The following is a 13,526-nucleotide window of genomic DNA, read 5'->3' on the forward strand; positions in this document are numbered from 1 at the left end:
GCGTATCGATATTGTCATCGATATCATCATCTTTGCGGAGACGTTGAAGAAGCTAAGCCAATTGCTGAACGGGCTAAATAAGTCTTCCTGACGAGTCAGTCTCGGTATAAGCTTGGATAAAACGAAAGTTATGTTTAACGAACACGTCATACCGAGACCGGTATTATTCGTTTGCACCTTTCTCGAATTTGTTCAGGATTATGTCTACCTAGACCACATAATTCAACTAGGCCAAAACAACTTCGAGAAGGAAACCGATGGGAGGGTTCAGTTGGGCTGAGCGTCGTTTTGCAGGAATTCCGAACTAGTTCACTGGTTAAAAATTGCTCAAATTGTAATAAGCAATTCTTGGGGTCTCTCTCAAATATAGGATTAGAAATGAGACTATCTGCATGAATACAAAAGTAACCGACATAGCCTTTAGAATAAGGAATTTAAAGTGGCAGTGTGCTGGTCCCCTCTTTCGCAGGATCGATGGCCATTGGAGCAGACCTGGAGTGGAGACCGCGTATTGGCAAACGCATTGTGGAATGCCTTCCGGCCCACTGGACCGATAATTTACGTACGATCGCCGGTGAGGGCTGGATGAGGACTGCGGAGAACCGGGAAATTTAGCGGAACTCTGGGAAGCCTACGTCCAGCAATGGCCTGCAGTACGCTGAAGCGAAGCGAAAAAAATTAAATCAAATAACAAGACAGCCTCAGGTGCTTAAATGGAACGTTTCAATGGAAAAAATTTATCACCCTCCGAGAATAAACTTTCAAAAATCAATGCGTAAATTATGATTTTTTTTATAAACTTATCTTTATAGATAAAACTAATTAAATTATTTTATGTTTAATTTAATCATTTTTAACTACCGTACATAGCTCATCATCTTATATTGTAAGAAAATTCTTTTGGCTCTTCATTGAATAAGATTAGTGCATAAAACAAACAAATAATATTACCATAGCTCTATTACCTTCTTCCGTTTTATAACCCAATTCTAAATTAAAGACCAAATTAAGTACCTCGAATTAGCTGGGAATTTTTAATCGGAATTATTAAACGATTACAAACGTCACGGAAAATATACAGAAATTTTATCTGGTGCTATTTGTTTACCAAAAAATGTTTACGGAATCCTTTTATGTGCGTGACTTGATACAATGAAAAATAAACATAATTACTCATTTACTTTATAGTACTACTTTATTTTTTGCTTTTAATATTTAATTGTTTTAAGTATTTTACTTAATTATAATAGTTTTACAAATACATGACACGAATAACACTATTTGTCAAAAAATAATAAAAACTATTACTCTGTTACATATATATGTAGTTCAGACTTTATTTCATCTAAAATGTGATTAATGGACTTATTATTGTTTAATTTATTGTACACCACAAATTTATTACAAACAAAGCATAAAGATAGTTACAGGCAGTGACGTACAATGGATGGACTTATGGCTAATTAGCCATTTCTTCCAGACAACCTATAACTATACCATAGTCAACAACTTGATTAAGTATATTATACTTTTAATTTCTTAAGTTAGTTAATGAAGCACGATTGCTAACTTCGATTTTGATTAAAAAAAACTCGGGGACACACAGGAGGCAATGAAGAGTGTTGTACTCGACTTATATTTACGCTACCAAATCTTACGAATGATCTCACAAAAGTCGCTGGAAAGTATTTGTTTCTAGCGGCTAACTGGTCTAAGGTTTTGTTTCGGAGTACAGCCGGAAATATCTTGCTGAAAATCGTGAGCAGCCCGACTTGCGAAGTACCTCAATCTTGAAGGAGATCACAGCTGGATAATACTGCTTAAAAGTAATATCATCTTCCTACTGTAAATAAGGTAGCCAGACCTCCTAGGTAGGCACTGCTGGCGTCGACCTACCAGTAACGATCGTTATAAGTTGTATATGATTACAACCGGGACTGACAGTTTAACGTGCTTTCCGAGCTACGGTGGCGAGACCCACAAGGACTGAAATCCAAACCGAAAAGTATTATTTGTACAAATACAAATATCCTTCCCGATCGGGAATCGAACCCGCAAACCGTCGGTGTTTAGGCGCGTACATAGCGCACGCACCTATCGTCACTCATATCAAAGCGGATTAGCAAAAATGTAAAAATAACGAAAATTTAATAACGAAAATATAATTAAGTGCGTGATTATTTTTGACATTCACATAAGTTTTAAGGTCAATATTTACCTATCTATTGTTGTAAATTATATTCTTCAGTACCGTAGCCACACAGCCTCTCTCTTCCCGTGGGTGTCGTAAGAGGCGACTAAGGGATAACATAGTTCCGCTACCACCTCGGAACTTAAAAAGCCGACCGGTGGCGGGGTAACCATCCAACTGCTGGCTTTGAAATACACAGGCCGAAGACGGGTAGTAGCGTCTTCGGTACGACAAAGCCAGCCCTGCGGTCACCAACCCGCCTGCTCAGCGTGGTGACTATGGGCAAAACACACGAGTCCACGCTATTTTTGGCGTAAGCTTGTGGAGGCCTATGTCCAGCAGTGGACTGTATAGGTTGTAATGATGATGAATGATGTTGTAAATTAAAGTCGCAATTTTTAGTATTTAAAAAAAAATGTAATATTTTAAAGAGCAATTAGAACCACTAGTTGTCGATTCTTATCTAAATTACCACAAAGTACATACATTTAACATATATTTTTTAATTTTAATAATTTACCAATTTATGTGTGCATATTATATATTATTTCTCGATACAACCTATAATTGGAAAACCTTAATTATACCTAGATTAAAGTAATCCTTACGTTACCATTAGAATCTTAAGAATCGGTTGGTAATATTCTAAAAAGCAAGTACTCGAAATCTTCTTAACTTCACATTATTTCGGAATTAGACTAATCGGATTATCTACTCAAAGGCATTCTTATAATATCTCAACATTATATTAATGATATATTTAATTATTGTAAGAATAATTAATTTTCTCAACTTTGTTGTATTATATCCAGATCATAAACGTTCTAAACTTTGATTTGTACTGAAACATAGTGTATGGAACTTCATTTGATATCGACTAGCATCAAAAAATTAGTTTAAAAAAATATTTCAAATTAATAACTTAAAAGTAATTGAATTTTATAAGCAGTAATTACAGCAGGACTAACTTCACAACTGAGAAAATGTTAATCATAGAATTTATAATAAAATTAATCATTAAAAGATCTTTGAAAATCAGTGAGGGAGTAATGTATTTTTGTTTAAGATTTATTTAATTTTTTTTATAGTCGAAAATAAAAAAGTAAAAAAACCTGATTAAAAAAGTTACAGCTTTCGTTGCAGCATTATTTAACTCGAAGATTATGCGGTGAAAGACTATATGAAGTACCAAAGAAAATGCAATTATTAAACTAACTATCACGCAATATTTTTCCTCGATTTATATTTTTATTGGCGCGGCTTGCGAATATTCGTTGCACTAACCCCTGAAAAAGATATGAGCAGTTTGGTGTAAATTCACTTCCGGGCTTTCTGCCAACTCTATTCGCACTGCAGAAAGATGAGGGATCTATAAAATTGTATTACATCGCTTTGAGTAAGAGGTGCAAGCTCTTGTATAATTTAAAATTTATCATTTACTTATACTTGCTTAGACCATTTTTTGACCACAAAGGAGAAGAGTTGTAATAAACATTTTATGCGTTTTATATGCTTGTAGTATTGTTTGTCCATATAAGCAGATATCGATAATATCGAAGTTGATCTCCAAATAAGCTTTTTTTAACTTTTTCTGTCAATGTCATTGTTTGGAATAGCCCTACTGGGGAAGTACCTAGACCTAATCAAAAGGCACAGCTAAATAATACTGCTTTAAGACAGTGTTATGTTCCTGTTATGAGTAAGGTTACCAGAGCTCCTGGGGTGGGGTAGGTCAACAACACGCTTGCGATTCTTCTGGTGTTGCAGCGTTCATTAGCTACGGTAATCGCTTGCCATCAGGTGAGTCATACACTTGTTTGCCGAAAAAATATAAAAGGTCTAAGTCTTAAGTCTTTACATTAGATTGGGTGCGATTTATTGAAGACATTTCTTAAATAGGTTGTCTGGTTTGAATTCAATAGGTGGTATCAAAATTAGCATATTTCAATAAACAGATATTTACATTAATCTCAAAAAGCTTTCGACTAATTAAGACACAATTTTCTTTAACATATGAGTGATAATAATCACTTAGCGATATTTTTAACTGTTTACCGACTAGAAATTTGACGACTTTCCATAATAATGTCATAGAATAAGTCTACATAAGCGTAAGTATTGCTATTTTTAAATATAGCTTTCAACGGTGTTGGCTGCACAAAAAAAAGAATAGCTAGTATGGGAAAAAACGACAAAAATTTACCAAACATAAAATTCTTTAAATTTTTGAAAATAAAATGTAAAACCAAGTCACTACTATATAAAACATCAGTCTACTTGTAATTTCAAAAGCATCAACCTTGAAATTTTTACGTGATGATCTTTAAAATATATTTTTTGAAACAAAACAAGAAGTAACTGAATTAGACATTAATAAATGATTTCTAAGTACATATCTAGCAAAACCCAGCAGTATTGCGCGATATAGTGTCCTGGTCTGTATTATGAACTCAAAATCATGTCTAACTTCATTTACATTGATCAAGCGTGCTAAGATGCCAAAATATGCCTAATTTTCTATGTGCCTTAGATATTTACTCAGCACAATCAAAAACTTTCAAAATGTCTTTTTTCTATGCACAGATTTAAATCTTTTTCAACTGTTTTGTTGTAACACTATTAGAAATGATTGTTATAATTATTTCACTTCCACTTATTTTCATCTATAAATTATTTTCTAAATTATTATAATTTAACTTTATCAGAATTGTTTGATCAGAATCGTAGTATAATAAGTCGTTCAAAAACAAAATATTAAAGCACAGATAAAAAATAATCATATTTTTTTTTTTTCTATCAGTATCACACTTGTAATTTTGAATCCTCGAAAAATGAAAATAGCATTGTAATAATATTAAATACAACTATAATCGTAAAACAGAAAAAAACTTTTAAAAAAATTTAGGAACCAAATATGATTTTTTTTAATAAAAACATTGAATAATATCATTCCAGTGTAATCTAGTCACTTATTACTCATAACAGCGCCATGAAACTATGAAATAATTCCACGTTTATGTCAAATAACTGTATCGTTTGACAGATTCATTGCAAGAGTAATTAGTCTGGCTTTTGTCGCAATATTACTCGGAACACAGATATTATTTGAGTTTAGGTCTGCCATCGATATTTGAAAAAAAAAAGTTTCTTATCAGTATCGATTAATTTTTTATCAAATTTTTTTTCTGCATCGTATTCAATAAAATGTACACTTGATCTAAAGTTTTAAAAACTTAGATTGTTGCGAAATATATCTCACACTATGCCAATCAGAGTAATTTCAGACGACAGCTCTACTTGCTCACTTTGCGTAAGAACTTATAAATTAACACGATAATCCGTAAAATAAATAAATAAACAAATGAATTGAATAAATTTATGTTTAAACTGTCGCCGCGTTGGCGCGACGGTCACAGCACTGGTTTGTGGCTATTACGCTGGCGGTTGCGGGTTCGATCCCCGCATATGACAAACATTTGTATTGGCCATACAGATGTTTGCCGTGCTCTGGGTGTTTGTGCAGTTCTTGTGGGTCTCCCCACCGTACCTCGGAGAGTACGTTAAGCCATCGGTCCCGATTGTTATCATGTTTACCCGATAGCGATCGTTACTCATAGTATATAATATATCCGCCAACCCGCATTGCAGCAGCCAGGTGAATTAAGCTCTGATCCTTCTCCTACATGGGGAAAGAAACCTTTATTATAATCTATACTTACTAGCTTTGTTTAACGTTTGCCCTTGTGACTTGTTGCTTGCTATGACTAGGTTGCCTTACCCTTTTTTTTAGTATCGCAGGAGAACCCATTTACGGGTGATATCTAGGACGCCCGGGCAGGCAGTCCTAGACCGTATGCCGGCTTCAGCACTTGGTGGTGCAATACCGTCCAAAACCCCTGCGGGAGCCTTCAGCCGCTTCAATTGAAGGGTCCCGGATTTGCAGGCAACAGGATTCCTCCAGCGACAGGCTGGCCTCGGCGAAAAGGCCAGACTTCTCCTCCATGGGGACTGTCCGGCTCACCTGCACCTCCTACCCGAGACGTATGAGTAGGTCTCGACAAGGACCTCCGCCACGAGCTTCTACGGGGGGTCGCCGGCTAAAGCAATAGCTGCAGCCCACGATACCGTACGGTACCCCCGGATCACTCTCACCGCGATGATCTTTTGCGCAGACAGCAGCGCGGCCATATTCTTCGCAGTGAGACGATCCGCCACAACCGGGGCACCATACGTCGCCATACTTCGGCAGACTCCGGAATATAGCTGCCTGCAGGTGGCGCTGGGTCCTCTGGGGTTCGGGAAGAGTCTGCCCAGTGCACTCGCCACCTTCACGATCTTCGGTCCCACCATAGCGAAGTGTGGGCCGAAGGTCCACCCTCCGTCAAGGATGAGCCCCAGATATTTGATTTGGTAGCTCATCCTGACCCTCCGATCTGCAGGGTAGTTCCGATCCCGCGGAAGAGGAAAGCTTACCCAATATTGTATATAAGGAAATTTTTTCAATGAATCCAATGCAAAAAACCTGAAAAAAAATAAACGAAATAACTTTTTTGTTAAATTCGACGCAGACGAAGTCGCGAGCGCAGCTAGTAGTTAATAGTTGTTTGAAAAGGGAAAAACTAATATAAAATTATTGATAAATATCAACAATATTTTATATGAAAAATACAAACGTCACACAAAAACAATTTTAAACGAATCTACTGGCGAATAGAATTGTTTGGATTTTTTAAAGCCCCTTGACAGTGACACTTTAACAATCCCATATAACAGCGTGTACTGTATTAAACATTTTCAACCTTTTAAAATGTTATTCCTTTACTAAATGATAACCGTGACTTTGGAACAGGTCAAAACTTAGTTTTTCTCGCATATTACTATCTGCTTAGGGAGAAAAGGTTATTTTCGCTACTTAAAATAACACCTACAAGTTTTACTAGTGAATGATATTTGTAGGTACTGGAGAATGGACTAGAAAAGCGAACAAAAAAGTAGAGAGACATACGATAACGATCATATTTACATTTTATAAAATGTACTCGTACATATTGTGATAGGAAAAAAAATATATTTAACGTCAAGCGGCGTTTATTTTTTAATATTTTTGTCTAGAGGTCAAACGATTTACAAGTATAGGAGTTACAACTACAAATATGCTGTTTTGTAATTATTTAATATGTCACACAAACCATACAATTACGAATTAGAGTGACAACAATATATAATAATAGAATTACAAACAACATTCATCGGACGCACTGAATATACCTGAGCTAACACACAGTATACCGAAATTCATTGAGTCATCTGATTCAGTAGCTACGAATCTTGACATTGCGGCTCAGAAAATGAGCGTTAGTATGTTGAGCTATTCACTATTCCACTATATACATTTGTTAGATTTGAGACTTTAGCTTTAGTACTCTCGTAACACAACGCGATCTAGTATTGTTTCAGTCAGAAATTTTTACTTTACTACAAGTATAGATTTTTATGAAATGTATATTTTCATTTTTTTCGTAACATTTCCAAAGATAAGTCAGAATCAAGATCAAATCATACCATTTGATCTTCATTTGTCTATACGTCCTTCTGACTTATCTACAACAAAAATCAAACAATATACTTTTGTATTCCTACAGATCTCATAATTAAATTAATAAAATAATTAAAAATAATAACATTCCATGTTTCTAATAATTCATACATACGGTCTTTTTCTATTAATTTTCTTTGTGATTTATCATGAGTAATGTTTGCTTATTAAAAAAATCACACAAAAGCTTAGAATGGTTTTTCATTTATTTAATTTTAATATATTTCAAACGATATAATTATATTAGACTGACTGACAGTCCCATTTGTTAACAATTAAAGTACAATTCCGTTGAACTCATACTTCACTAGTATAGGTTGATGAAACAATACAACAGTTAAAAAATAAGATATCGTTGAGCTAGGTAAGCATCTCTAAATCTTAAACAAAAACAACGATAAATTATCATAGAGTTCGCTAGATCTTACGTAAGGAACTGAAGTTCTGTATGGTAAAAACAAAACGAAAAAAAGTTTACGTAATATATGTAACTAAATTAAACAAAGTACCATTGTCATCAACGAATCGTCACTATTTACTTCGATAATCATATAACATTCGATATGTTATATTATTACTAAAATATTACCGGCTCAGAACGATATCCAGATTTATAAAAACAATCTTCATATAATAATTATAGAAAAACTATTAAAGAAAACAAACACAATCTGTCTCCCACACAACAAATGAAGTATTTTCTTAGATTTTCATATAATGTCTTAAAATAATTTAGTAAGACTGTATTTTTAGAAAGTCGAACATCAATATAAAAATTTAAAAATACACAATGAAAATTTTAATTTCAATTCACCACTAAAATTGCACTTGTTAGTAAATACATAAATACATAGCAATAGATTATCTACAAGTTCTTGAAGCAGACAAAATGTCTGTATTCTGTATCTCGCTGCGAGTTTTAACTCAAATAACTATATTTCCCCACAAAAGTTCTTCAACGCCTCGATGTGAACATAACATGATTTATGAATTTAAAATTTTGCTTCGAAGCTGTCTATTTACGTAACAATAAAATAGTCCGTAAAAGTTATGTATTTACGAAGATTAAAAATACTTACTTATCAAACTATAGGCCTTACAATATTGTAGGCTAAATTGAAAAATACCAACTTTTAAATTTTTGAATACTTTTAAATTAACGTTAATCGTTACTCCTTATTTTTCTTGCACAGAAATACATATGTTTGAAAAACATAAATTTTAAAAGATATACTTTGCAATTAGCACTTTAGGTTAACATAACCATTCTGAAATGAAAGAACAATATTTAAGGTCGTTAGATCTTTATTAATAAATAACTTTTCTATATTCATTATTGGGCGTACGCGTTTTAAAAAATCCTAACTTGGCATATTTCGTGTGGTGTTTCAGTAAACAACTTCTATTTTGCAATGATGAATTAGTCTGTCAGCCGGAAACATTTTGTAAGCTTAGATACACTACTGTTAAGCGAACATTTTTAAACTATCCTATTAAATACCGTTATTTAGATACAAACACATTCATTCACAAAACAAAGAAGTAATATTGTTTAATGTTTATTACATACGGTCACATAAACAAGAAAGTAATATTGTTTAATTTATTTGCATTTTTTTTATTTAGAAAAAAAAATTAAATTAATAATTATTTTATTCTTCTCAATAAATAAAAAATTCCGTATATAAAAGTTTCATATAAAAAATAGCAGCTGGCAACTGATGTTTCAGAAATAGTTTGAGAAATTTATGCAAATGTTTTATATTTGGAGAGGACATTATCATAAAAACTTAAAAAAAGTTAAATGATAAGCAATGATGTTATACATCTATCACCACAATGATGATAATAAAATTACAATTCCCTTCTCTATCAATTTATAACAAACAATGTTATACATCGTTTTTGATTATTATGGATTTGAATACAGCAAATTATGTAATTTTTCAAAGTAAGTTTAAATTAATATTAGAAACAGGTGCGCCGGCTCGTTATGAGAGTATTTCATAATTACGGCAGTCGCTGGGGGATACCTAAAGCGATGGGTATTACAAAGAACAATTTGCGTTTCTAGCAAAGTCTTTTAAATAAAAGATGACGATTTTTTCCGACTTGGCAGATAAAACTCTAATTTATTGTATTATTGCATTATGATCGCGGACGTTGGGGATTTGTATTGTACTCTTTTAATTATAACACCTATTTAGCGCTGAAACAGACGTATACAAAGTAACTTTTAACCAATTACTTTACAAAAACATTACAACCAATTAGTCGTAATATTTTTTGGGTAAAATATCTTAAGCTCATTGAATTATGCTTTTAAAAGATTAAGGGATAAATATAATGTTGGAAAAAGTTACATTATGTGTTTAGCTTTTTTATTATTGTGTACTTTTCCATCCAGATACTCCCCTTTATCTAAAAAATCGCTTTGAGTTTCTCTGCGACACTCATGAGCGTTCCCTCGGTCATCTTCAACCTTAACACTCAAAACTCCTTCCCATACTACTTCCTTTTGTTCAAACTCCTTTTCTTTTAAAGCTGTAAAACTTTGGAACTCTCTTTCTCTCTCTATAACAAAAGCTCAATCTCTATCTTGTTTTAAAAAATATCTATAGGAGCATTTTTTATCACTAAATACCTCATAAATATCATTAGCATCGCCATAATACTACATAAACAAAATATTATGTAGTATTTTGTTTATGTAGTATATATTTATCTGTATATGAGTATGTGTATGTATATTATGTAAATATGTATATGTATGTATATTTACTTATTTTAATAGCATATTGTTTGTTAACTATATACCAATTTTTTACCAACTGTTTGTACAATTCCCTACCGCTTCTTTTTTTCTACGATATGTCCTATGCCCAAAGGTTGTCTGGAAGAAATCGCTCTTAGCGATAAGACCGCTCTTGTACATCTTTGTATGTATCACTTTTTTTGTTATGATTCTTTGTGGTGTATAATAAAGAGTATTTATTATTATTATTTGGTGAAATACTTTTACTAAACAATTTAAATGAATTCAAAAATTTATATATAATTTATATGTACGCGCAAACCGTCCGAACGACTGCACCAAATTTAATTTTTTATATATGTATTCGTTCTTATCTAGACCAGATGTATCAAAGAAAATAAAAATATATACATTGACAAAATGAATACGGCGGTTCAAAGTTGCTCGGGCCAGCTAGGTTAATATAAATTGCTCACTGTATCCCCAAAAGACATTCGATGTCAAATAGTGCTTAGTATATGAAAAAATTATGAGAAAGTTATCTTTCAATCAATGTTTCTTGCATTTAAGCACTTAAATGTTGTCTTTTAACTGAAGCATATTGGAAGCCGTGTATTTGGAAGCCAGCAGTTGGATGGTTATCCCGCCATCGGTCTGCTTTTTAAGTTCCAAGATGGTAGTGAGACTGTGTTATACCTTAATCGCCTCTTACGACACCCACGGGAAGAGAGTGGGTTGCTATATTCTTTACTTCCATTACCACACAGCAGATAGATTAAATAATAGGCTATAATATCTTCTCATGTGTATATTCGAATTAGATGATGTGAATAATTTTCATTGATAATAATTATATATACACGTTTTTAGTGTTGCTCTTATTTCCTTCCGACTTTTTTAAATGGTCTGAAAAACTTATAATATTATTTTTTCTTAAAATAAAACCCGACATTCGTCCTTCATTAAAAGAAATGTGCTTAAAGTTTTTTCATAAAATGTAATTTTAATATTCAAAGTCAATCCAAATAGATCGATTACCTAATTGGTTCCTTGTAAAAGAGAAAAACCAACTGCTTAGGAAAAATGGCAAAACGACCGTTGATAACCGCTTTATGAATAATCACAAAGTAGCGAAGGGAAATCTGTTTGACTTTCTAATATCGATCCGTTCAAGTTTAATAAAAATCAAAAAGGAAGTTGTTACGAGTCTCGAGTGTTTGGCAACAACACAAAGTGGAAACTTGCACAATAACCTAGTTTGATGGATAGGTAACTTGATTCTCAATCGACCTTTTATCATAAAAGAGGAAATTTAAATGCAAAATATTTATTGAATAAAAATTCAAAACGGTTTTCAGTTTAGTTATCGGATTAATTCACGGATAACTAAATATGTATGTTAAATTATACGTAGGTAACGTAAAGTTGACTAACCTATACTACCAAATAAATAAAATTAGTGTCTATCTGTGATTTCAAAATAACTGTTTTTTCAAGTACGCTTAGAATGGCTACCGGTAACCTTAGAATTTTTTAATATCCCGCTAATTCAGAATTCAGAGGCCTCTTTCTTCATGTAAGAGAAGAATCAGAGCTTAATCCATCACGCTGCTCCACTGCGGGTTGGCTGATACTTACTCAGAGTAATGATCGCTATCAGATGTACATTATAACAACCGGGACCACTCCGGGCAGTAATCGAATTATACCAGAGCAGTTGTCGTTTTTCAAGTGCATATGACGATTTCCATGATACTAAATCACAAACAATTTAAAAAATTTTTTGTTCTTCTTTCTGTTTGTACGGGTTAATCTTCGGAACGGCTGAACCGATTTTTATCTGACTTTCACTCAAAGATAGAGAAGGTTGTGGTGCAACATAAAGGCTATTTTTTATCCTGGAATTCTACGAAATCGGATTTTACGTGAGAAAATAAGGCGTTTACCGCGCGCGGAGTCGTTATAGTATTTTTTTTTTATTTACATGATAAAAAAAACGTTTTAAGTGTTTTTCTGTACGTCTGTACATCTGTCTTTGGAACGGGTAAAATAAGATAACGAGGTCACATGGCAATATATACTTTTCATCTCATAATTCCCACGGGATAAGAATGATGACGTTAAAAAAAAATTATGAGCACTCAAATAGAATCTGCCGCGCGAACACCGACGCCGACGCCGAATCCGGGGGTACAACTAGTTTTAAATAAAGCCCATATTTTACTCTGTTTAATAGAATGTCAACATCAACAAATTTTGATAAAACTCTGTTACGAACCAGGCCGCTTTGAACATCCATTTTTTTTTATCTAGAGTGTAAGCGCTATTGTGAAGTCTGTCATGATTCGTCCACATCTGATTTTAATCTACGATATAATGTTGTATGTAATAAGTTGATATATTTAAAAACTTGTATTTCTATTCACTATACTTACAACCACAATTTCGTTATTAGAAACGTTTATATTATAGTTTATATCTAACCTTATGATATTCATTTCTTACATTTATGTATGTATTTTTCATATTCCGTTTTGATTATTATTTTATATTCATTATTTTACATGACATAAATTATTATTTTTTTTACATTTTCCAAAACTATATATAGGTACCTACTATAAAGATTTTATCAATTTCAAATTGTAGTTTTCAAAAATCCTTGATAAATCTATCGCATTCATTCAACTCTTCCTGTGAAAACTGAATATTATAAATAATTAAATCAATCTTATTGATTTGGGCTATTATAGAGCGTTCCGTAGGGAAATCCCCTCTTATAACTCTATTGCCCACCGCCGCGTCCTACGCACTTCTGTAATTTGTAAGTTGTTGGGTGTACGTTGAATATAATCAGGCTGAAGTAATTTTGTAAGAACCTTTTCCGATACTTCAAGTTGCAAATAATAGACAAAACATCTTTTGAATTATTGAAAATATTAAAAAATTATTTTAATTACATGTATTTTAAAACCTTTTATTTT

General features: G+C 32.8%; 1 long non-coding RNA gene across 1 annotated transcript; it reads left to right on the forward strand.

Annotated features, from left to right (window-relative positions):
• Window positions 1-2,595: 2,595 nt before the first annotated feature.
• Window positions 2,596-10,399, forward strand: LOC123655982. Its single transcript, XR_006743485.1, has 3 exons — window positions 2,596-2,608; window positions 8,148-8,151; window positions 10,195-10,399. It is a non-coding gene; the product is annotated as an uncharacterized LOC123655982 (long non-coding RNA).
• Window positions 10,400-13,526: the final 3,127 nt, after the last annotated feature.

Source organism: Melitaea cinxia, chromosome 8, assembly GCF_905220565.1.
Source record: "Melitaea cinxia chromosome 8, ilMelCinx1.1, whole genome shotgun sequence".
Classification (NCBI taxonomy): Eukaryota; Metazoa; Arthropoda; class Insecta; order Lepidoptera; family Nymphalidae; genus Melitaea; species Melitaea cinxia.